General features: G+C 47.1%; 1 protein-coding gene across 6 annotated transcripts in view; it reads right to left on the reverse strand.

Annotated features, from left to right (window-relative positions):
• The window catches only part of MAF1 (MAF1 negative regulator of RNA polymerase III), a 361074-nt gene that overhangs the window by 218557 nt on the left and 117166 nt on the right, over positions 1–25351 (reverse strand). The window contains exon 1 of one of the 6 annotated variants that reach the window (XM_085604533.1): positions 17542–17832. The exons of 2 other annotated variants lie outside the window; for them this stretch is intronic. The gene's annotated coding sequence lies outside the window, so the exon portion shown is untranslated. Of the gene's footprint in view, positions 1–12387; positions 12485–17541; positions 17833–25351 lie in introns of those variants that run through there. 3 more of the 6 variants (XM_085604534.1, XM_085604530.1, XM_085604532.1) reach the window with 3 other exon arrangements.

Genomic DNA, 25351 nt, shown 5'->3' on the forward strand with positions numbered 1-25351 from the left:
AGAAGTCAAACAAGTTAAGGTAAATGAAGAAGAAAATCTAATCAAAATTGAACCTGAACAGGGTCAGATTAGGGAAGAAGATTGCATCCATACAAGCGACATTAAAATAATAAGCCCTGAACAAGGCCAGATAGGAGAATCATAAGATAAAAATAATCAAGTCGTGCCACAAATTAATGAAGATAAAAGAACACTTGAAGAAAGTGCAGTGCAAGCTAAACTAATCAGAAAAAGTGAAAATTGGCCAGGTGTTAGCAAAAGATTGAAATATCACCTTAAAACCATAACAGAGGAACCAGAGCAAGTGGACGAAGTATCCAGTCGCTCTGGACCATCAACTGAAACACCAAATTGAAGAAGCTCAAGAGCGAAATTTATAAATAATGAATTCAAAAGGTCCTGAGTGGACATACGTAATTCTTGAAGATTTTGAGAATTTGGAAATAATTGAAGAGAAAAATGAAAGCTTAATTGCAGAGCAAATTGACGAAGAAGTGAGACCAACCTGAAACGAATTTCCCCTTTTTATATTCTGTCACAAAGTTGAAATACTAAAGTAAAGAAGAGAAATCTTCTTGTCCTATTTCAAAATGGCTGACAGGAGAGCTGCTGGAAAACCGAAATGTTTAAAGAAATGTTGTATAATGTGTATATGTTGCATATTTTTAGTACTCATAATATGGTTAGAACTAACAGTGGCCATTCCTTATTTTATGGTTAAGAACGTACAGAATAGCACTAATACACATGAAAAGGTAGCTACCATCAAAGCAGATAGGGTAGAATTAGAAACATCAGATGAGTTAGATTTACATCACACTGTGAATAAAAATGTTACCGATTTAAATGTTTTTACAAACCGGTTAGTACAATATGTAGAAACCATGGAGGTTAGTGATTGTCATGTATTTATGAAATTACCTGCATATGTAGCAGAAGGAGTGACCCATCATCATTTGCCATTGACCAATGGTATTTCATGTAGTGTTTTAGCAAGCTTATTTTATAGAACAGGGAAATTGCAATATTATTATTCTAATGTAGATGTGATTTTTCCGAGGTTCCGATGCGAAAGAACATGAACCTTGTTCTTAGTACGAGAGACTCACAATTTATGGGTGAATATTTTCTAACTATAAAAGCAATAGATATAGCTGAAGCACATAAGCACACTTTAACCTGTAAATTACAGGAAGAGAAGATATTTTTGAATTTAGTTTAACAAAGGAGACAGGATTGCCAAAGAAGAGCTTCTGAACCCAAACCTCAGATACCTAAATGGGCTGAGGAGGAAGAGCATTATGCAAATACCAAGACTCATGCTGCTATGTCTCCATGGGTTAAAAACAGAGTATAACAATGTATTTATTGTTTCCAGTGAATGTGAACATAATTTCTCAGTAATTGGGGGATGGAGACTAAAAAGAGAGACAGATCCAGTATTTCCTGGAATCTATTATGTGTTTGGCAATAAAGCCTACTTTAGGCTGCCAGACCATTGGTATGGGAGTTGCTATTTTGTAATAGTATTCCCTAAAGTTTACCATGTAAAAAGAATCACTGGAAGCAATGAAGACAATAATGGACTAACACGTGTAAAAAGAGCTAATTATTCAGAAATAGTAGGTGACATTTTTGGTGCATGGATACCTTCAGTGGGAGTTCTTCTAAATTCATGAAAAATTTGCCAGTCGTCTACAGTAGTTGATCGGTTATCTACTAACACTGATGGAGGATTCTTGATGATTAACACTGAATTAGTTGCTGTCAGATCTATGGTTATGCAAAATAGACTTGCTCTTGACATATTATTGGCAAAAGAGGGCGGAGTCTGTAAATTATTGAAAACGCAACATTGTTGCACGTATATTCCTGATAAAAGTGTTGAGATTGGAGGATATATTAAAAATATTACGAAAATAGAAGGGCTAAAAAAAATGCTGGAAGTTGGAAGTGTATGGAAGAAATTGACAAATAGCTTTTCTAACATAGGTAGTTGGTTTTCCAACGTAGGTAAAGGTCTTTTAGGTCAAATAATACTGCCCATAATGGGAATAACTATTAGTATTAGCAATAATGTTTTGGCACAAATGCTGCAAAAGGAGAAATAAATATGAAGTGAATGAAAGGGGCAAGAAAAGAAAATGTGAAGAAATACAGCTAGAAGAATTAAAAGGAGATGTTTACAAAAGAATGAGAGGCTAACAATGCAAAAAGGAAAAGAAAGAAATGAAAGGGTTGAAGAAGAAATAGAGTTGTACTAAAGTTGGCATCAGATTCAGGAGACATTAGTGATGGCAATAAATGCCATCCGAGAGGGGATTGATGGAGCAAGTTTGGTATAAAAGAAACTTGCTTGTATGCAAACCTCTCAAATAACATGTAACAACGTAACCAACTAGTCTTGTAAATACTAATATCGCATTACACACAACATACTGTATCTAGGGGAAGCTTTTATATGTAATTGCTATTAAGTAACCCGAGTGTCTTAATATGGCCGAAGAAAACGCGGGATTTTCACTGCGCATGGGTCTACTGAATCTACGTAGTATGACGCTGTCTATGCTTTGGGAGGGAAACTTCGCAGCTGCGCAATAGCTCCTAATATGGCCGCTTGAAACTCACATGTTAATGCACATGCTACTGCTTAAACTAAACCTTGTAAGTTCTACTAAACACTAATGCGAAAGAATAAATTAAGTAAATGGGGATAGGAGTAGAGATAAGTGGTATACAGTGAAATCATTTGTTTTCGCATTCTAATGTGCCTTTTTCTCACTTTATTAGTTTATATTTGGGCCTCGGAGGGTGACTGAAATCCCTACCCCACCTGCTGTCCGTGCAGGCGCACAGAAACCTGCCAAAAACCATGATGGCATAATTGAAACACAGCCAAGGCCACACTGGACTGAAACACCTGGGAACTCAAACTATTGACCCGGACAAAGAAAGAAACATAAATAAATTGTGCCAAATGTGTATTGATCAGAACGTAAAATGCGGGTGGGAATAAAGCTTGGAAAACGAATTAAGGGGAGGGAAAATAGAACAAGGGACCCTCAGAAAATGATTACATCTGGTATGGTGTGATGACCTCCTCCTCTAGCCTTGCCCAATCAAAATAAGGGTTTTCACTGAAATTGAAACATTGGTGGGTGAAACATACACGTAGAATGGTATAATTGAGGTAAGTTTAGTTAGTTGTTAAAACTGACTGCCATTGAGCAGACCGCCATTACGCTTGATGGAGAACTGATGACTCATCAGACGCAGGGGATAGCCACAGTCTCTATGCTGATTCCAGACTCCCGAGACCCTGCTTGAGAAAACGAGATACTGATCGAACGCCCATCATCTAGAAGGGAAGTTTCAGAAGAAACTATCCGAGGAGAATAGTGCCAGAGAGGGGTGTGACGCAGGCATTGCACTTAGAAGGGGTCACCTTCCCGGTCCTGAACCGGTCTTGATCTTCATCTCCCGTCTTATTTAGGAGATCTTCAATGACTCCTTGGCCAGGGGATCGGTCACCGCATCATCCTAGGTAATTATAATTCTGTGTAGTATGTCCATGTGCTGCTCTCTGTTCTCTCCCTCTTCATGCACCGTCATCATTAATCTTTTATTGTGACTTTGCTTGTACTTGATTTTAAATCTTCCTGAATGAAGAAGGTGTTGCTGTAATTGATTCTGCCTCACAAAATTATTGATTTAGATAAAGATTTTAAAACTGGAGTTTGTGGTTATTTGAAGGTAAAATTAATGTCATTTCTACCTTAAACTAATTCAGCAACCTGATTCATTGAGTAGAGGAAACTTATTTACAAAGGGGTCGAGTTGGTAAGATTTGGTGAAGGTGAATATCAAATTACAGGTGAACCCAAAATTGATGCCAGCTGGGATTTTCTAGCTTACTTGTATGAATGTTATGGGCCCAGGTGAGTATATGGTACGTATGAGTAACCCAAGCTGGTAACTCGCTCCATCACTGTCAGAGGAAATGTGTCATTTTCCGCAGAAGGGGGATTCACGTACAGGCAGTGGGGGTGAAGCTTGTTATTTTCTGCTGGTGGGGGGGTTTTCACTATCTTTGGGAGGAGGAGTTCCCTTCACAGGCAGTGAAGTAGAGAGGTGTCAATGTGGGTAGAGGGATTCCCTTACAGGCAGTGAATGAGAGGGGTGTCATTGTCAGTGGGTAGAGAAGTGCCATTGCCTGTGGGAGGAGAGGTTCACCTAGAAAAGGTGAGGGGTGTTACTGTCTGGCAGGAGGGGTTCCCTTGCAAGCAGTAAAAGCGAAGGGTGCCATGGCCTGTGGGAGGGTGAATCACTCATAGACAGGCTCTGACAAAAAGAGGCATTATGGCAGATAAAGTGTTGCATTTTAAGTGGAAAACAATACGAGTCAGTAAGCCACTATGTAACGGGCCATCACTAACATCTTTTGTCATTTATAGACTGTCTGGCAGTAGGTGTCAAAGGGGAAGGGACTCCAAATATTCCCGAAACCTCTCTTCCCCAACACTACTGAAAATCACACTATCGATACTTGTACAGTTTAGTATGGCCTGGCGGACCAGAATAGTATGTTTGGCAATCGTATTTGATTGCATTTTTAAAAGGGGTACCATACCTTAACTGCAAAGTTTAAATATTGTTACACAGTTCCAATTCACAAAAATAGGTGTGAAAAATTATTTGGGGGCCCTGGAAGATTTACTTTTTTAGGTCTCGCGCCTAGCGTTGCAGTGCGTAGCACTGTTCGCGCAGCGAGTGACCTCATGTAGGGGGTCTGAAAACGGACCTAGGAATCGCACATGCTCGTGCGTGTGCTTTTCCTTTTGGCCCACGCCATTGGCCTTTGCGTGCGTCTTTTTATTAAAGATAGCCAGTAATTGGCCAAAGGCGGGCGCATTGCTCAGCCTATGGCCTATTGGTGTCTATTACGCGCACTGCTGCCATGTGGTTTCAATTATCGTGCCCAGACATGGGCGCGATAATTGAAACCACATGTCTCGCTGTGGCGTGCGCACGCACCACTCGCGGGCTTGTTTGTTTTACAATAGCGATCGCTTTCACTGCCGCTTGTTCCATTTCCTTTTCTTTCCTTCGCCTGAACTGACGGTTTGCTTTTATCCTATTTACATGCCTTTAAAATTTCTCTTTTTCACTGATGACAGCATTAATTCTTTTCATCACCTTATCTTACCGGTTTGATAAACATATAGTAACTCTTCTTTGTCCCCTTGGATGTCATCACACGGATGATACCAGCCGCTTCTCACGTTAGGTTAGAGATCATTTATTCAAGCGCGGCCCGGCTCGGAGTCGGAACTCAGTTTTTCCCGGGACCGCAGAGACCATGTCGCTTAGACTACTGAAAAGGAAGTAATTAGACCTTGCACGGCCCCTTACTAGTTTTGCATGCTGCTCACTTGTCACCTTGAGCCTTAATTCTACATCAGTACCGGAGGCTTCGGATTATGCTTTACTCTCTCTTCGCTTTGGCTGCTGTGTTTTTCATCAGAATAGAGATTTCACAGTAATCATTGAACATTAACCACAGAAAAAACTACAACTCCCTACAACCAGGGAGACATTCTGGAATGGAGTCCATCAACTGTTTCCATAAATCATAATACAAAGTCCTCTGTCTTCTCCCTTCCTCTTTCTTCGCAGCCAGTTAAGCGCTCTCTATCTTCTCTTGTCATGTTTAAACATGAATGGTTATTATCTTTCTATAAGTGTTGTGGTATCGTATTGCTCGTGTTGATCTTGTAACGATTGCCTTTCAGAGCCCTTGCCGGCCGCGGGAATGCTCGTCGCTCCTCACGCGGCCGGCTTCCCTGCTGGTGCGGTGTCATGTGCTGCCGCTAGGGGGACTCGTCCTTCTCATTGCTCTCGCGCCGTGGCTCTTCAGATGAGGAGCGCGCCGCGAGAGTAACGATCGCTGAGCCTTGTCCCCGTACTCTGCCTCACCGAGACGTCCGCAAAGCGGATTGTATTGCCTGCATTCCTTCTGAACGCCCCGGCGGGGGTCCGTAGTGCGGTATTGTGAAAGAGTTTGTCAGCCCAGTAAGCACCTGTCAAATCCCACGCATTGAGCGGACTGTATAAACGGCTCTGGGCACCAACGATACTATTAGAAACGCGCTGGGGGGCAGACACCAGGTCAGGTTTTGCTCCTGAGGGTTTGGGCGCGTTGTGGGTTGTGGTGCGGCCCTATTTGTGGCCCCTTGGGCTACCCTAATACCCCAATTTTTGCAGCCTCCGGCCTGCCCCTAACATTTTTTACCTGCGTGTGTTGGGTGTATTCTTGTGGTTGTGTTGTTCTCAGACACGTTAAGTTGTAGTTCCCTTTAGGTATTTCCCTTTGTCGCAATGGATGGTCAGGCAGAATATTATGAGGAAGAGGTCCAGGAGTACCTACCTTATGCTGATTTTTTTTGACGCTGTTGATAATTCAATTTACAGGGTGGTTAATGAGGTAGTGGGACCTATGGAGCAAGGTCTCTCGGACAGAATAGTGCAGGAGTGTAACAGGTTGGCGGCGGTGCGTGGGGGCACCACGCCGGTCCCTGGCGACAGTCATGAGGACGCCCCCCCACCCTCCAAGAAGCAGTGTCCGGACGGTGTGGATGTAGACGCCTTTGCGCGCCTTAAGACGGCGTTTTTAGCAAAAGCGGCATCGTCTGTTCCCCTCACTCCATCAGAGGGACCGCCCCAGGATATCCCGGACCCACCATCCCCTTCAACGGAAAATGACACTCATGGGGATACCGACAAGGAAGCGGGGTCCTCTCGTCCTTGGCGTCGGACTCCAGCTGCCTCTTCTGCGGCGCCGAAGGAAGATGCAAACATGCTTAATCCCGACGATATCATGCATCCCCGGTCTTCGGCTTGGGTCCCGGGGGATAAAGTTGATTGTTTCCTTGCGAACCGCCTCCGCAAACATCTTGAGAAGGAGGCGCAGAGTTGTTTGAGAGCGGAGTGTCCGAGACCCTCTTTGTCTGATAAGATCGCGTTTACGCCAGAGTTGGACTCTAAAATGGCCACTTCTTTGGCGAAGTATGTGAAAGACCCTTGGAAGGGCATAGATAGGTCTTGGCAGTCCTGTCAGGACAAACTCCTTGATGCCATCGGTCCAATGGCCAAAATCTTGGACATGGCGGAGGAGGCTAAAGTGACAGGTTCGACAATCTCACCAGAAGTCCTATCTAATTGGGCCCAACGCACCATCATTTTTATGGGGAACGCTAATTGCGCTCTTTCAACCGAGCGTCGCCACTTGTTGATTAAATTAGATCCCAAACTTGGGGATCTAGCTTCTTCGGAAGCTGGGGCAGTGCCCAAGGGGGCCTCTTTGGTGAAACATTCATTAAAGAGCTTGGTAAATTTGTATCTACTTTACCTCGTAGGACAAGGCCCAGTCCAGTATTAAAAGGGTGTTTACCCAGCGGGTTTTCCGCGGGGCCGGTCGAGGCAGGGGCCGCTCGCCCGGCCGTGGGTTCCAACAAAACCCTTCGAGGGGACAAGGCTCTGGCCGCGGCCAATATAATTAGACCGCGAACTACAACAACTTTTATCCAACGCGAGGACAGCGTTTCAGAGGCCGTGGAGGTTTCATGTCCAATTCCGGCAGTGCAAATTGGAACGGTAAGTGTCGTTCCCGCAGATCAGATTCGTATAGGGGGGCGACTAGCATGCTTTCAGGACGCTTGGGCAGCGTTAACTTCCGATGCATGGGTCTTTCAGACCGTTCAGGGCTTTCATGTGGAGTTTCTGGACAACCCTTGTCAGGAGACGCGGCCTCGACCGCTACAATTCAGCCCTCAAGACGCACAGTTGACCGACGAAGAGGTCTCCGAGTTGCTCCGCAAGGGAGCAATTTGTCGCTCAACTTTGCACCCACACGGTTTTCTCAGCAATATATTCCTGGTAGACAAAGCCGATGGGGGTCGTCGACCCGTAATCAAGCTCAAGGAATTCAATGTTTGGTTAGTGTATCGCCATTTCAAGATGGAGGGAATCCAACTGCTGCGCGATCTGCTGCGACAATCCGATTGGATGGCGCGTCTGGATTTAAAAGATGCCTACCTGGCAATTCCCATTCATCCGCCCCACCGACGGTTCATGCAGTTTTGTTGGGAGGGTGTGGTGTACGAGTTCACTCGCCTTCCATTCGGACTTTCCTCTGCACCGTGGTGCTTCACCAAGGTGCTTCACCCTGCAGTGGAGTTTCTCCAAGCGCGGGGTATTCGCATGATCGTCTATTTAGACAACCTTCTTCTGATGGCCCAGTCTCCTCAAACCCTGTAACATCAACTCCAACAGACTGTGTCCCTTTTACAGGATCTGGGATTTGTTATCAACGCAGTGAAGTCGGTTCTTCAGCCTTCGCAGTCCGTCACCTTTCTTGGTTTTGTGGTGGATTCCGTTCAAGCGACTGAGTCTTCCGTCACGGAAGATGGTGAAAATTCGCCACGAACTCCGCCGGACTGCGTCCAGGCCGACTATCTCCTTACGGCACTTGGCCAGAATCGTGGGCCTTCCATCGTCCTCGATCCAGGTGATTTTTCCAGGACCCTTACACTATCGAGCCCTGCAACGTCTCGAGGCGTATCATCTCAGGAGGGGTCGGTCGTATGATCATGTGGTGCCGCTTTCGGTGGAGGCCAAGGACGAAATTACATGGTGGCTCACCCATATGGAGACATGGAACGTCCGCGCGATTTTCTGCTCCGTTACGGATTTGGTCATCGAGTCCGACGCCAGCAGATTGGGTTGGGGCGCTCGATGCGGGGATTATGTTTGGTCGCTAGACGAGCAGGATTTTCATATCAATTGCTTAGAACTACTAGCGGGTTCTTCCGCGGTACGCTGTTGGACCAAAGACAGAGTGCAGTCTTGCGTCCTATTGAAGATGGACAACATCTCCGCAGTCCGATATGTCAATCAGTTGGGAGGGCCCCGTTCTCGGACGTTGGCCAATCTGGCGAAAGACTTTTGGGGGTTCTGCCTGGATCACCACATATCGGTGACGGCGGAGTATCTCCCGGGCCAGCACAATCGGGTCACGGACTGGCATTCCAGACACCTCTACGATTCCAGCCTATGGCAGCTGGGCCCTCCGGTTTTCCGCTGGTTGAACATTCTTTGGAGGCAGTTTTCAGCAGATCTCTTTGCCTCCCGCCTGGACAATCAGGTTCCACGATTGTTCAGTTGGAGGCCGGATCCGATGGCTCTTGCCACGGATGCCTTCCTTCAGGACTGGAGTGCGGAACCCGGATATGAGTTTCCCCCGTTTTCAATGAAAACAAGGACGACGGCCCAGATCCGCCAGCAGTGTGCGGAGGTAACCCTGGTGGCTCCCCTTTGGAGGTCTCAAGTGTGGTTTCCGGTTCTTCTGGAACTTTCCTGGGATTCTCCAATCCTACTCTCCCTGTATCCTCAGCTTCTTCAGAACCCGGACGAGGATCCTCATCATCTACTTTACAATTGTTTTCCCTTTAGTTTACAATTTAATTGATCACCTACTTAAGGATTTCAACAAGTGTTTACCTGACCTTGCCAACCTGTTATTGTTGCCTTAATAGTAGCCAGTTGATCTGAAAATCAAGGCCTAAAAATAGCAACTTAGATATGATCCGCAAAATGCCATCCCAGATAGGTCAGCAGTGGCAATGGTAATGCCTGTAATGTATGTTGTGAGCAAAGGCACAATGTAAGTGAGACACTTAACTGTCAGGCCAGACCTAAAACTACAGAATCCATGGTCTATTGTAGTGGCGCTCCTAGGAGGGTGGTAGGGTTCCTGAGCCCCCATTCGGACAGTTGTGCATGCGTGACTTTTGGAATAATGGCAGTGTTTAATATGGAAGTGCTTGCGCTCAAACGTTAGTTTAGGTGCCCATCTGGTGCTGTTGAATGGCAGGGATGATTAATACCAGGGCTGCCTAGTCTACATTCCACTCAAACCTCTTTCTTCTACCCCCACACACTACATGTCTCCTTATCTCCCCCTTGCGATCCTTGCTTTCTTATTCACATTTTTTTTAATTACTTTTTTGCATTCAAATTGGGTCAGACTTTGATAAAAAAAAAAACTAGTACAGCCAAAACCAATAGGCCTTGCCTTTATGAAAAGTGCTAAGGTATTGCATTTGCCCGTGCTTTTTTTTTTTTTTTAAGTAGAAACCTTTCAAGATACTGGAGGAAGAGCAGTAGTAGTAGTAGATTAGCTTTATTCGATTTTTTGTTACATAAAATCATAAAAGCGACAATTCATATATATACACATCAATACAAATCATTACAATAAATAACATTTAATTAAAACAGTATTAAATCAATTCAGACGAGTTCGCTAATCTTCAAGTTCCGTTTTCGAAGAACAATTTTTAAAAAACCAGACATAACCATAGTACAGGTAGCATTTCCCAATTGCTGCAGACTAAGGAACGCAGGACGGCATTGACGACAAGCACCTTGCTTCAAGTACTGTTTGATCCACCTATTACGCTCACTCCCATATAATTTACAGAACAGTACTACATGGAAGGTGGATTGTGCAGAAATACTATCACAAGGGCAAGGAGCCAGGGCTCTAGACCAGTCATTTTTGGTTGGATATGTAACTAACCGATGAAATAGGTTAAACCAAAATCTTGTCAAAATGAATCGGTCGAAGCCCAGATTACACATGGTTAGATATGGCTGGATTGTGTAGGTGGTCAGTGACAATTGATGTTCACTCACTGTTTTCTTTGTTATTTCTCCTACACACCTGAGAAGTTCAAAATGGGCCATACATAGCCTCTTTAATTCGGATTTTGAGATATTCAAAATTGAAGCTGGGATGCTGAAAAACTCCGGCCTTTGGATATCAGTAAATATTTTCCCGATATACTCAAGCCAGGGTATACTCTTGGCGTTATCTAGGCCCATGACATCTTTTATTATTTCCTGATTTAAACCAAGGGCCACTGAGACCCATACTCTGCGCCAGAGTAGGACAGGTTGCAGTTTAATCAGGTCGGATATATAATCCATCCCCAGTTCCTGATGGCAATTAAAGACTGAGGTACCTTTCGGTAGAGCTAATAAGTATCTGAAAAAGTTATTTTCTTCAACTTGTATCGCCGATGTATCCTGGTAACCCCATATCCCTGCCCCATATAACGCTACACTTCTGCATTTAGATTTATAAATCTTTAGCATGACCTCAGGGGGTCTTTTGCCAAGCTTAGCGGCGAAGTTCTTTAATGCTCCTATGGTGCGTTTAAAAGATAGGGTCCAATTCTTGACCTCAGGCCCCCAGGAGCCGGAACCCTCAATTACAACCCCGAGTTATGGAAAACTTTTAGTATGCTCAATTACAAGCCCCGACGCTCTAAAAATTTTACAGCTTGGGCGAGCGTTACCACACTGCATCACATATGTTTTTTTAGCATTTATCATAAGGTCCCTTTCTTCCATAAATTCAAGATATTTTGTAAGGGCTTTCTTTGCTCCGACCTTCGTTCTCGCCATTAGTACTGCAACGTCCGCGTACAGAAGCGATACAATTGACTTGTTGCCGTACTTTGGGGAGTCTATTTTACAAGCGCGCAGTTCCTCCTCAAGTTTATTCGTATAAAGGGTAAAAAGAAAGGGGGCCAATACACACCCTTGTCTTACCCCTTTTTCTATCCTGAAGGGCCCAGTGCACTCCCCTCTCAACCCAAATCTAACTTTGGCCGTTGCCCCTGAATAAAGTTGCCTTAGAAAGAGTACAGTGGCAGGATCGACTTCCATTTCCTCAAGAATTTGCCACATCTTGGCATGTATCACACAATCAAAGGCGGCAGAGAGGTCAACAAAAATAGCGTATAATTGTCCTTCCTTAGCCCGAGTGTATTTGGCTTGTAACAAAACTAAATTTAAGACCTGCTCTACCGTGCCCATCCCTTCACGAAAGCCATACTGTACAGGGCTCAAAATATCATTTTCCTCGGCCCACAATTGCAATTTATTTAAGACCACCCTCCCCGCCATTTTCATGAGGGAGTCTAATAAAGAAATAGGTCTATAATTAGATGGTCAGTCCCTGTCCCCCTGTTTGTAGATCTGTATTATAACCGATTCCGACTAGGTACCAATAAAACCTATGGCACAACAAGCCTGTAGGACCCGGGTACAAAGTGGGGCTCACAAATCTATATTTAATTTATTGATATCATTAGGGATCCCATCCGGTCCCGGGGCTTTATTACTTTTACTAGCTTGTAGTGCCAGCTCTACTTCCTGTAGGGTAATCCCCATGGTAATGGCGTGAAAATCACTCCCTCTCGATGAACACCCTATCAATTTGTCCTCTTTCATGGGAGACCCTTCGACATTTTTATATACCTTTGAGAAGAAATCAATCCAAGTTTTTTCATCAATAGCGATGTCCAACCTTTCTGCCTCCTTCTTGGTAAAAAAGGGTGCGTTGACTGCCTCCCAGAAGGCCTAAGGAAGGAAGAGCATATCTAAATGTATTTCAAAGTAGTACATGGAATTCTTTATTTTCTAGCTTTATAAATTAGATGGCTTAAGTTTCCAGATTATTTAAATCCTGCCAGTTTGCAGATTGAAACTATTATTTTCAGTTATAAGGAAAACACTTGCCAAGTCATGATTATTTTACACAGGGCTTAGCATTTGGTCTGCTGAAGTAGATTACAGTAGAGGTTCTTAACATGTCTTCCATGGAGCCACGATTATTTATTAGTGAAATCCAGGGACCCACACTGAGTCATTGCAGGAAGCCGGGGACCCTGGCTTAAGCATTTTCAATGATCATAAACTGCTAACAAATAGATCTTTGTGGATCTGTTCTAAGATTGGGGAATCTCTGCTTCGTAACGCAACAAACAAAGCTGTGTTTGAGTTGGTAAAATGTGGCGCTCTCTAGTTCATTAATGTGCTCTGAAAGTGACTACGACTTGCTTCCATCTATACAGGTTGTTGTAACCGAGACCTGGACACATGCAAACTGTGAGACCGATTTAGCAGCTGCTTGCCCGCTAAACTTTAATATTCTTCATCTCCCCAGACCCAAAGGCCGCGGTGGCGGAGTGGGCGTCATCTTCCGAGCCTCGTGGCAAATGAACACCTTAGACATAGATCCCGTACCCGGAACCGAGCTCTTTGGTTTGACTATAAACTGCCACCAAGGAGTCACCTTCACGGTGATTATCTGCTACCGTCCACCTGGGGCCTTTCCTCTCTCGCAACAGCAAGCACTCCTCACGATTATCACTAACATGGCAACCTCTCACAATAAACTTATACTCTTAGGAGATTTCAATCTTTGGCCAAACGGCAGCCTAGACACAGGTCTAGACAACCTTCTGCTGTCCTGTGATAGTGTGGGGCTTTACCAACTGATAAAGGACCCCACTCACTCCGCAGGCAACCGGCTTGACCGTATCTTCTCGACCCCGGGTCTAACTCAAGTAGGCGACATTCTACCCATGAGCTGGACAGACCACTCGCTCATCAAACTGTACATCAATAACGCCACAACAAGTAAGCCCATAAATCACTCGCCACCACAATTCTCTTATCGGAACTGGAAAGCTTTAGAAAAACTCAGCATTTCCACCAAAGTCTTTGAGGTGGAGGAAAGTTTTTCCTCCACCAGCTCGGTGGAAGACAATTACAGATCCCTTAGCTCGAGAATCACTTCCATCGCGGACTCTGTTGCCCCTATTAAACTTTGTAAACCTAAAGGTAGAGCACCCGCTCCCTGGTACAATGACTCTCTGAAAACCCTCAAATCTACCTGCAAACAGGCTGAGAGAAAGTGGAGACACGGATACTGTAACAACAATAAAATCCTCTGGAAAAAGTCACTCCGTGACTACAAACTCGCCATCGCAGAGAGTAAAGCGAATTACTACTGCTCTACCATAGCCGACGCGGCCAACAGTCCAAAAAGTATATTTCAGATCCTTGACAACATCTTACATCCCGACTGCGTTAAGAACCCCATTCCCCCATCTCAGTCCCTTTGTGACAGCCTTGCTCAGTTTTTTACTGACAAAATTGAGAACATCATCATCAATCTGGCAACGCCCCCGTCACACACTTCTCCCATCCTTCCCGAAGTCAGCCCCACCAATTCTGACTCTCTGAGGTCAACCTGCCCTCCTACGTATAGGCTACTGGCTTTCCCCCTTATCTCTCAAACCGAGTTTGAAAAAGTTGCACAGGGCATCACCTCGGGATCCCACCTTGATCCTCTGCCTCCGAAAATCTGGAAAGCATGTGGGCACGAACTATTTGACACTCTCCGGATGATCTGTAATCAATCCCTCGGCTGCGGCTTCGTCCCCCGCTCCTGGAAGCAAGTGCTTATCACCCCGCTACTAAAGAAACCCACGCTAAACCCAGAATGTTTATCCAACTTCCGCCCCATATCACTCCTACCTTTCCCGGTGAAGGTGCTCGAACGTTGGGTCAGTAAATGCCTCTCAGCCCACCTCGAGCAGCACCACATTCTGGACGAATTCCAATTTGGTTTTCGCCCAGCCCATGGCACTGAAACTGCTGTGCTCACCGCCATGGAGGAGCTGCGAATGCGTGCAGACAGGGGCCAAGCCGTGGCCCTGATTTTATTAGACCTGTCTGCCGCATTCGACACTGTCAATCATGGGATTCTGCTCGAGCGTTTGAGAGAGGCAGGGATCGACGGCACGGCCCTGATCTGGTTTCACTCCTATCTCAGCGAAAGAAAACAGGCCGTATCCCTCCCTCCCTTCCAATCGGTTTTTTCCCCTGTCCCTCACGGTGTCCCCCAGGGTTCCTCTATCAGTCCGATTCTTTTTAATGTTTACCTGAAACCACTGGTCACGTTAATTAAATCACATTACATGACCACAGTAAACTATGCGGACGATACCCAGCTCCTCTTCTCTTGGGAAGGCGAAGATTCCATATCCTTGCAAGCCTTCCATGAATGTCTAAGAGACACTGCGAGCTGGCTGCATCAGAACTCCCTTCAGTTCAACGCCTCGAAAACCGAGGTGCTGTTCTGCCCTGCGAGTCGTATACCCCGCTCTCTGCCCGCTGAATTCTGGCCCCCGGAAAACTCCAACAACCCGTCACCTGTCACCACTGTTCGCAACCTGGGTGTCATGCTTAATCACCAACTGAGCATGGAAACGCAGGTCTCAAGAACAGTCGCTACCTGCTCTGGCCTTATGCGCTCGCTGCGCAAGGTTGTGCCTTTGCTACCTGCCTCCGCCAGAGCACTAGTAGTCAGGTGTACTATTCTTAGTCGCCTCGACTACTGTAATGCCCTGCTGCTTGAATCTCCTGCGACACTACTGGACAGACTCCAACGAGTTCAGTCGGCGGCAGCCAAACTGGCTCTTGGATGGACCAGGAGATCCTCGGCCACCGCTGCACTGGGCGAGCTGCACTGGCTGCCTTTGAAGCAACGCGTTGCCTTCAAGGCCCTCTGCCTGGTCTTTAAGGCACTACACGGTGCAGGACCCAGACCTCTTCAACGTCTGTTCTCTTGGTACACCCCCATCAGAACACTCAGGTCCACAACTGCCTGCCTTGTGAGAGTGCCCAGATGTAAGAAGGCCAGGACGGGGGGGGGGAGATCGTTCAGAGTAACTGCTGCCAAGCTGTGGAACAGTCTGCCTGTCGATATCCGCCATATCCCCCATCTCCTTCCCTTCAGGAAACGAATCAAAACATGGCTCTTTCCTTCACCCCTTTAGACCGGCCAGCCACAGTCATTTCCCCCCCCCCCCCCCCGGCAATAAACCCCCGGAGTAGCTACCAGCGCCAGGATACCTGCCAGGTGACTGCCGCGCTCTATAAATATTTTAAATAAAATTTAAATAAATAAATTTGTGGTAGTCCTGGTCCAGGAGGACTGACTTGGTTTCATGCCATCACTTTACAGCCCATAAATCCTCATGAGGGCAGACCTCTCACCAATAGACTTGCCTCAGATTTGGTAGATTGAGTTTTTGTGGAGGTTGTGATATGGTATTGATGAAATTGTTTTTTTTAAGGACATGTCTAAACAAGGATTGATTACACCGTGTTGAAGGCCACAGTAACAAGCATTTGCAATGCAATTGGTCTCGCAATTGCGAGAGTTTGAGCTATTGGCATTGTAAATGTCAATACCTTTTATTTATGTGTTTTGAAAACCTGCTAGCGGTGCATAAACATGCACTTTGTACTTCTAGTCCTTGCTTACAAGAATCAAAGCTGGCAGTAACTGCTGCTCTTTTTTTGCCAGTTTTGCTTCTGGTAAGAAAGGACTACAAGTACAAAGTGCGTGTTTACGCTCCACTTGCAGGTTTTCAAAACACATAAATAAAAGGCATTGTCATTTAAAATGCCAATAGCTCAAACTCTTGCAAATGCGAGACCTATTGCATTGCAAATGCTCTTTTTTAACTGGGGGGTGGGTTGAAGGTAGGGTGCGACTTAAAGTTTGAAGACCGCTGCTCTAGGCAATGCAAGTTAAGGGGAATGAATGTATTACGGTATGCCAAGTTTATTTTGATACCAAACTCAGACAAAGGTTCACATAATTATACACTACTGGAGAGCAAAAAAAGCAATTCCATCAATAAATAGGTCTCCTTAGTACAAAGCTGCCTCCTTTAAACAGTCATGTAAGACAACGAAGTGCAATATACAAAGAACAGGGAGGAACAGAACATTCCCAAAAAGCAGAAAGTAAAAACATTACAACACATATACCAGGATGAGAAGAAATTATATTACAACCTAAGAAATAATTACCGGCAGTGAAGTGGGTGTGTTAGGCCAAAGAAGGAGCTACTCTACTAACAGCAACTGTAAAGCGGAGGGGAAGGGTGAATTTGACCAAGGTGAAGGATTTATTTTAAGGCAGTATGTTTGGGTGAGAGATTTGATACACCTGGGGGGAGGGGGTTATCTTCTATCTTCCTTCTATCTTCCTTCCGTATAGAGCACTGGGGGCGTTGTTTAGTCGGGGATGGCGCTAGGGGCATTGTTTACAGGAGGATACGTTATATTTTTGGTTTGCATAGCTGCCTAAAAGATTCTTGATCTCCCGGGCGGGTGAAGGACAAGGGTGGCCTCCTGCTCGCAGTGAGGGTGTGGGTTCATTGACGAAGATGGTACACCTCCTGCGCGGAGGGGGGGGGGGGGTACTTTTCTTGTTGGTAGGGAGAGGCCGTTATTTAGCAGACGTTTTTATTGATGGGGGCTTCTGTTGCCTAAGGGCGATGGCTTTTTATTGGCGTGGAAGGTAGTTACTTAGTACTGTGGAAGAGGGGTTGTTAGTATCGGGAAGGGGAGTAACAGTTACGGGGGCGGGGGTAGATGGGGTTCTGTGGGGTGTTTTATTCCGGAAGGGGAGAGGCGTTTATCGATTGCGAAGGGGCGTATGAATGAATACACAGGCCCTACAGCAGTGGTGCCGGACCCTGGATGAATTGGGGGCCTCGGTCTCACATTGTTCCGGGAGGGTTCAGTCTAGTCCAACAGGCTCACCTTCGGCTCCTCAGTAGTGGGCGGCTCCTCTCCGTCGGTGCGATCTCGCCTTTCCCTGCGGACTACGACTCGAGCAGCCTCTGAGCCCCGCCATGTCACTCGGTGGGGGTGGGGGCGGACTGACACTAAGGCCTCAGGCTCACGGACAACGAACCCCAAAACCAGCGACGCCACAATCGACGAAGACAACAACAGAACCTGAGCTGCCGACCACGCAGCAACCTCATTGGCCTATGTCGATCAGTCACGTGATCTGTAGCCGTCAATTCTTCCACTCTACCCTTCGCCCTCAAGAAGTATCTTTCTGATGATTGGATTTCACAGCTATCAGTCATGTGCTTAACCCAATCAGAACAGGGTAAAATCGTCCAATCTACAACCGTGCCCTGGCAGCTGGCAAAATACACTCTTAGCAAAACCTCCGGGGCACTGGAAAAGACTGGGATCCCCAGGGGTCCTAAAATACCGCTCACAGGGCACCGATTTCGCAGCTGCTGAACGCTACTCTCAATGGGCGATTCAATACAACAAAGCTTTATTTGCTCTATTAAAACAAGTGAGAATTACCTCCTCACTACTACCACATAGTCTACTGGCAGGATTAGATACTGTTAATCTTCATTTTTTTTTGTTTTTTTGTAAATGAATGTAACGTTGTCTAATGTAACTGGTTGCTCATATAAAGTGCTCCTATACCTAATGCCTTTAGAGGGATGTAATGGTTATAATACTGTTAATGTTGATGACTATGTTCATCGCGTGCTGATGGCATCTTTCACACGGTCAGCGTGCGATACTTGTTTTATGATGTTACTTTACTGTGTACTTTTAAATGTGGTGTGGTGATGCGCTCTAGTGGTGTGAGCGTGCGCCCGAGGCATGCCGGGAACGTAGGCGGCCATGTGAGTTGCCGCAAGTGAATGGTGGTGAGAAGACGTATTCCCGGCGCTCGGGAAATAAAACACGAGTTAAACACCAACTGTGTTGGCGGTGGTTAATTACGGTAACCGGATTACTATAAAAAGTGGCGCTCAGGCTGAGAGGGCGCTGCGATCGCCAACTGACCGGTGCACGTCCAGAACCCACCGCGTCCTGATCACAGACCCGAGCGCGGCAGAGAAGTGTGCCACACCACGTGCAGGGAAGCACATTGTAGAGCCCACGAGCGCACTACACCGGCGCTGCTTTTTCCCCAGCGGGCGCCACTGCCATAACCTGCAAGGGCGAGCGGGTGCCACTGAAGCCCAGAAGGCACGAGAGACTATACAGCAGCACACGAAAGCCAGTGCTAGAAAGAGAAGGGTCCTGAGGCACTACCAGAGGTCGGGCTGGCATCAACAGGGAGCGGACACGCCCGAGGTCTAAACAATCTGCTGAAGCCAAGGCCAGAATCTGTAGTGTTCTCTCACCGTGAGTAACCAGAGACACAGCTGTGCACCACGGAACACAAAAGCACGTCCCTACGCACGCCAGGGGAGACCCACAGAGATCAGTCAACACGCCATAGGGGAGCATAGCACTGGAGGCCCCAGGTTCATCCCGAGAAGGGGGAGGAGACCCTTCACCCACGCAATCAAGCGGGCCAGGAGAGAGGCAAGCTCCAGGGAGCCCACCAGGGGTTGCCACACAACAAGACCCTGCCCAACGCAACGGGGGTAAAATGTGCGCGCAGTCGTCTTCGCTCACCAACCTAGTCCCCTTCTTACCCATGAGGGGCGAGCCAGCCATGCCATGGGAAGACAGGAAGCGGTACTTCCTGAACTACCTAGCAGCCCTAGAGGAAGAAGGGGAAGGGGCGTTCTCTAGTTCAAGGAGGACGAAAATACTTCTGCACAACCTAGGCCCAGAAGGCATCAGAGTGTATGACAACTTGGTGAAGAAGACAAGAGCCCCAGACGACACGGACGAGTTACAACACGCGCTGGAAGATCTAGACTCCCACTACCACCCAATAGTGTGCACAGCCATAGACAGATACAATTTCTTCCAAAGGAAACAAAGCAGCGGAGAATCGATAGACGAGTACGTAGCAGCACTACAGAAGTTGGCGGTGATGTGCAAATTCGGTACCCTGCACGACGAACTCATCAGAGATCAGATCATAATGCACACCGCCAATACGGCGATCCAAGAGAAGTTGTGGGTCAATGGAGATGCACCCCTCAAAGAAGTAGTGGCACTTGTGATGAAAGCAGAACTGTCAAAGAGGTGTGCAGAAGCGGCAAAAAGGGAGAGCATCAACAGAACTCCAGTATGCAAGATATCAGACAAAAATAGGCCTGAAGCAACACAGCAACACACACCGCCAAACTCAAGGTACCAGAAGAAATACCCTCAGAAGTCCACGAGAACCCAGAGACCACAAGGAGAAAGCAGAAACACATGCTACAGGTGTGGTAGCCAAACACATACAAGCAACGACAAAGAATGCCCGGCGTTCAGGGCCAAGTGCTCAATCTGCGGAATAATGGGACACTATGAAAAGGTGTGCCGGCGTAAGCTCAGTAGAATGGAAGTGAAGTACGTCACCCAGGAATTGGACGGAGACGAGGAAGCCCATGAAGGAGATAATGAAGAGGACGAAGTCTTGTGTATAGATGACCAAGTTCTTGGAGTAAACTGCACAAGATCCAAGAAACCGGCGTTACAAATGTCGATCGGAGTGGTACAGGTGCACATGGTGGCAGATTCGGTTCCCCGTACTCCATTATTCTACGAACCATATGGGAAAGAGACTTTGAACCCAGAGTGGGCGCAGACCTGCACCCCACAGACATACACCCAGTCACGTTCATGGGGGAACCTATACCCATGGTGGGATATCGACCATTGATGTTCGAGTTCAAGGGGCGAACTGCAGAAGAAAAGCTGTACGTCAACATCCTACGCATGCTCCGAAAGATCTTTCGATGGATCCCCACCGAAACCAGGAAGACAGTCACCCAGGCTCTCGTCACCAGCCGACTGGACTACGGAAACACCCTCTACACCGGAACCACAGCCAAACTACAGAAAAGACTCCAACGCATCCAGAACGCCTCCGCATGACTCATCCTGGACATCCCCCGACACAGCCACATCTCCGGACACCTGAGAGACCTGCACTGGCTCCCCGTCAGCAAAAGAATCACGTTCCGACTCCTCACCCACACACACAAGGCCCTCCACGACCTGGGCCCCAGGTACCTCAACAACCGCCTGACCTTCTACACTCCCACCCGCCAGCTACGATCGACCAGCCACGGCCTCGCCGCCGTTCCACGCATTCGAAGAGCCACCATGGGAGGAAGATCCTTCTCCTACCTGGCAGCCAAGACTTGGAACTCCCTCCCCATCCACCTCTGTCTGACCCAAGACCACCTCTCCTTCAGGAAGCAACTCAAGACCTGGCAGTTCGAGCAGTAGCGGACCCCCCTCCCCCTAGCGCCTTGAGACCCTCCGGGTGAGTAGTGCGCTATAGAAATTTCTTGATTGATTGATTGATTACGTCGCAGAGAAGGGTCCCTCCGTTCTAGGGTGGATGGATCAAGGAGCTCTAGAAAACCAACTCAATCCCGGCGGGACCACCCAGGTGTTGATGACAGACGCAGTCCAAGCATATGAAGAAAACGCGTGGAAGAAGGAATACCCAGAAGTCTTCAAGGGGACGATAGGGCGGATGACAAAATTCACGCACAAGATATGCCTTAAGGTCGGGGCAAAACGGGTAAGCCACAGGGTTCGCAACATTCCCTTCAGAAGCAGGGAGGCGGTCCAGGAAGAACTACAATGCCTGGAGAGAAACGGCGTCATAGAAGCCATCGAAAGTGCAGAGTGGCTCGCACCATTAGTGGTCGCACAGAAACCCAACGGGAAGGTGCGCCTATGCGTGGATTTGAGGGAGCTCAACAAGAACATCATGGTGGACAAGTTCCCACTACCCCGGATAAACGAAATGCTGGCGAAAACAAAGGGAGTCAAGTGGTTCTCAACGGTGGATCTCACCTCCGCGTACCCTCAAATCGCCTTGCACCCATCATGCAATCACCTGACATCGTTCATCACGCCTTTTGGATGCTATAAGTTCCTTAGGATGCCGTTTGGACTAGCATCAGCTGCCGCGGTATTCCAAAAGCTCATGCACCGATTGTTCCAGAAGGTGGAAGGAGTGCAGTACTTTCAGTACGACATCCTCATCATGGGGAAATCAAAGGAAGACCATGATGCCAAACTGCACGCTGTTTTGACCATACTGGCACAAAATGGTCTCACCGCAGAATGGGAAAAATGCAAGTTCAGTGTGGGGTCAGTGACATACTTAGGCCGCGAGATCAGCAGAAAGGGGATAGAACCTAAACGAGCCAACATAGCAGCCATCAAAGAAGAGCCTACACCCAAAAGGAAGGAAGATGTCCATTCCTTCTTAGGCATGGCGGAGTTTTACAGCAAAGTTGTCCCTCACTTTGCGTCCAAAACACACCATTTGAGACAACTCCTGAAAGAGAAGAACACCTTCAAATGGGCATACGAAGAGCAAAAGGAATTTGATCTGTTAAAGCAAGACATCTGTGCCGCCATCCCTCTCAAGGGTTTCGACCAAGCGGCCCTGTCCATACTAACCACCGATGCCAGCGACAAGGGACTGGGTGCGGTGCTAATGCAGAGATCCCAGGAAGGAGAAGTCACCACGATCAGTTCTGCCTCGCGGTCTCTAGCATCCAACGAGGAGAAATTCAGTGTGATAGAAAAGGAGATGTTGGCAACAGTCTGGGCCATGGAACAGTTCAGACAGTTTTTGTGGGGATCGAAATTTCTACTCCGCACTGATCACAAACCACTGGTGAGAGTCCTGACATCTTGTGGAAATGCACATGCGAATCCCGTATAACGAAGATGACCCTGCGACTACTTGATTATGTGTACGAGGTGGAGTACCTTCCCGGCACCAAACACAAAGTAGCTGATTTTTTGAGCAGAGCAGCCGCCATGGAGCCGGCATCAGATCAAGAGCCCTCAGAATGGGAAGGCTACATGGTAGCACTCACACATGACCACGAAGGAGTGATCAGTGCACAAGAGTGGGAAGAAGCGTACACTAATGATGATACCTTGGAAGCTGTGAAGAGTTACCTAACGCAAGGGTGGCCAGACAAGAAGCACCTAGATAGCAATCTGAGGAAATTCTGGGAAGTCCGGGAGGAATTATCTATTAGAGACAATCAAGTGTTCCTACTAAGAGGAGAGAAGGTGGTTCCTCCACAGCCCTTGGTAAATCATCTTCTAACCATCCTACATGAAGGGCACCTTGGGATCATGAAGACCAAGGCAAGAGCAAAGCAGGCGTATTGGTGGCCAGCCATTGACAGTCAACTAGAGAAACACATCAGAACGTGCGAACAATGCAACCGGGCAGACAAAACCCAAGTACTACTACGCCCCCCCACTAGGAAAATTCACCTGTCCTTCCAGTCCGTGGGAAATGCTTTCGGTGGCCATATTGGGTCCCATTCTGAATACAGAAGGCGTGCCCAAATACGCCATAGTACTGGGAGATAGGTACTCTAAGTTGCCGGAAGTGGATGTGTGTGAAATGGCTGACACCAAGGCTTTGCTGTCTTTCCTCACCTCCACATTCTTGAGGGAAGGGATCCCAAAAGTGGTTACCTATGACAATGGACCACAATTCATTTCAGCAAAATGGAACACGTTAATGTATCGCAACGGAATAGAAGTCAAACATACTCCAGTGTACCACCCGGCGGGAAATGGACTAGCAGAGACATTCAATCGAGTAATTATGAGGTTGGTGCAAGCAGCGATCAGTGCTGGACAAAACTGAGAAAAAGAGCTCCAACGGATGCTATGGGCTTATCGTATCACCCCAGCAAACACCGGATATAGCCCATCCAAAATACTCTGAGGACGTGACCCCTTCACGAGGGACAATCTGGCGTGGAAACAACTAATCGTCCAAAGCAGGTGGTCTCCAGCTGTGGTGCGTCGCAACATCGACAAGGCGCAAGCCTTGTACACCGAGTACTACAACAAACGTCGAAATGTCAAGGAAGTAACCCTAGAAAGGGGTGAGTGGGTTAGAGTGAAACAAGCAGTACTAAAGAAGAAAGGAGACAGTAAATTAAGTCCACCTTTACAAGTTGTGGAGCCTTACGCCAGGTCAGCCCTGTTGAGCGATGGGAAAATATGGTCGCAAGATAGGATGGCGAGATGCAACAGAATCATGAAGTGGGAAGATCCGGAGAGTAGGAGTTTACCCACCCCAGAGGAAGGCAATGAGCCCGAGACGGCACCGGAGCTGGAGGACACAGTGCAAGGTCCCACCACTCCTAAACGAGGTAGTGAAGATCAATACACCTCAGAGGAGAGTGAAGGCGTAGAAACAACCAGTCAGCTTACACCGAGGAACCCAGGCGTCAGGGTAAGGGAGTGAGAGCAGCAAGGGGAAGCAAAGGTAAGAGGAGGACTTCCAGTAAGTGACCAGAGTGCGGCCCTCATCCCGACACACTCCCGAACAAGGCTGGGCAGACTGGTCAAAGTGCCAAAGAAGTTTGAAGACTTTTACATGAGAGTCAAGTAAGACCATAATGTACTTATGCTCGCTGCTCTTTACCTGTTATTCTTGTGTGTGTCCAAAGGGGGGTGATATGTGGTGACGCGCTCTAGTCGTATGAGCGTGCGCCCGAGGCATGCCGGGAACGTAGGCGGCCATGTGAGTTGCCGCGAGTGAATGGTGGTGAGAAGACGTATTCCCGGCGCTCGGGAAATAAAACACGAATTAAACACCAACTGTGTCGGCGGTGGTTAATTACGGTAACCGGATTACTATATGTGGTTCTATGCGCTCTCGCATGGAGTGTCGGTGTAAGGTTTGAGTAGCATCTGACAGTTGCTATTCAGACGGCTGACTGAGAGGACGCTCCGTGTGTCGGGTGGAGTAATCTACTGAAATAAACTCTTGCACTTTAAGAAGACGTCTGCTGTTTCTTATTTCAAGGGAGTAAGTTTACTCTATATAAAGCCATCACCTTAATGCCGAAACAAGGGAAGGCTTTTGTAGAATGCAAATTCTACAGTCAAGTTTCACTGCTGAACTTAGATACACATATTTTTATTAAGATACTAACCAATGGTCTTGACAGATTGTTGTAATTTCTTTCTTCCCACTTGGTACCTTCCTCTCCCCCCTCCTCTCCTTTGTTTAATAGAATGTTCCCACTGTGGGGTTCCGAAGGCTACCTTAGAATGTTGGGCTTGTGAGGCACCTTTAGGCTGTGACAGGAGTGGAGCAGTGGAGACGGTGAATAAACTTACTTGATCCCATCTGGATCTTGTGCTTCTTCCGCCGCTGATCATCTTTGTAACACTATCCCATCCTCGTCGCCAGTGTTACAAAGATGATCAGCAGCGGAAGAAGCACAAGATCCAGATGGGTTCAAGTAAGTTTATTCACCGTCTCCACTGCTCCAAACCTTGGTAGAAAGTAGCCCTAGACATCATTGGTCCAATCAACAAGGCAGGGGTGACCAAACACTATGCACTGGTCATGGTAGATTACAATTCTCACTGGGTGGTTTTTAAAATGGTTCATCAAATCACCACAGAGCACATAATAAAGTTTCTTAAAGACTCTTTTTACAGTGAAGGGATCCCGGCCACTATTGTAACAGACAACGGAGTGCAATTTACGTCTTCTGCCATGGTGGAGTTTCTGGCTCACCTTAATGTTTGCCAATTTAAAACTGCCTTATACTGCCCCCGGGCCAATGGATTGGTGGAGAGAATCAACCGTATGGTTAAGGAATGCATCCAGTTA

This window comes from Triturus cristatus, chromosome 5_1 (genome assembly GCF_964204655.1).
Source record: "Triturus cristatus chromosome 5_1, aTriCri1.1, whole genome shotgun sequence".
Classification (NCBI taxonomy): domain Eukaryota; kingdom Metazoa; phylum Chordata; class Amphibia; order Caudata; family Salamandridae; genus Triturus; species Triturus cristatus.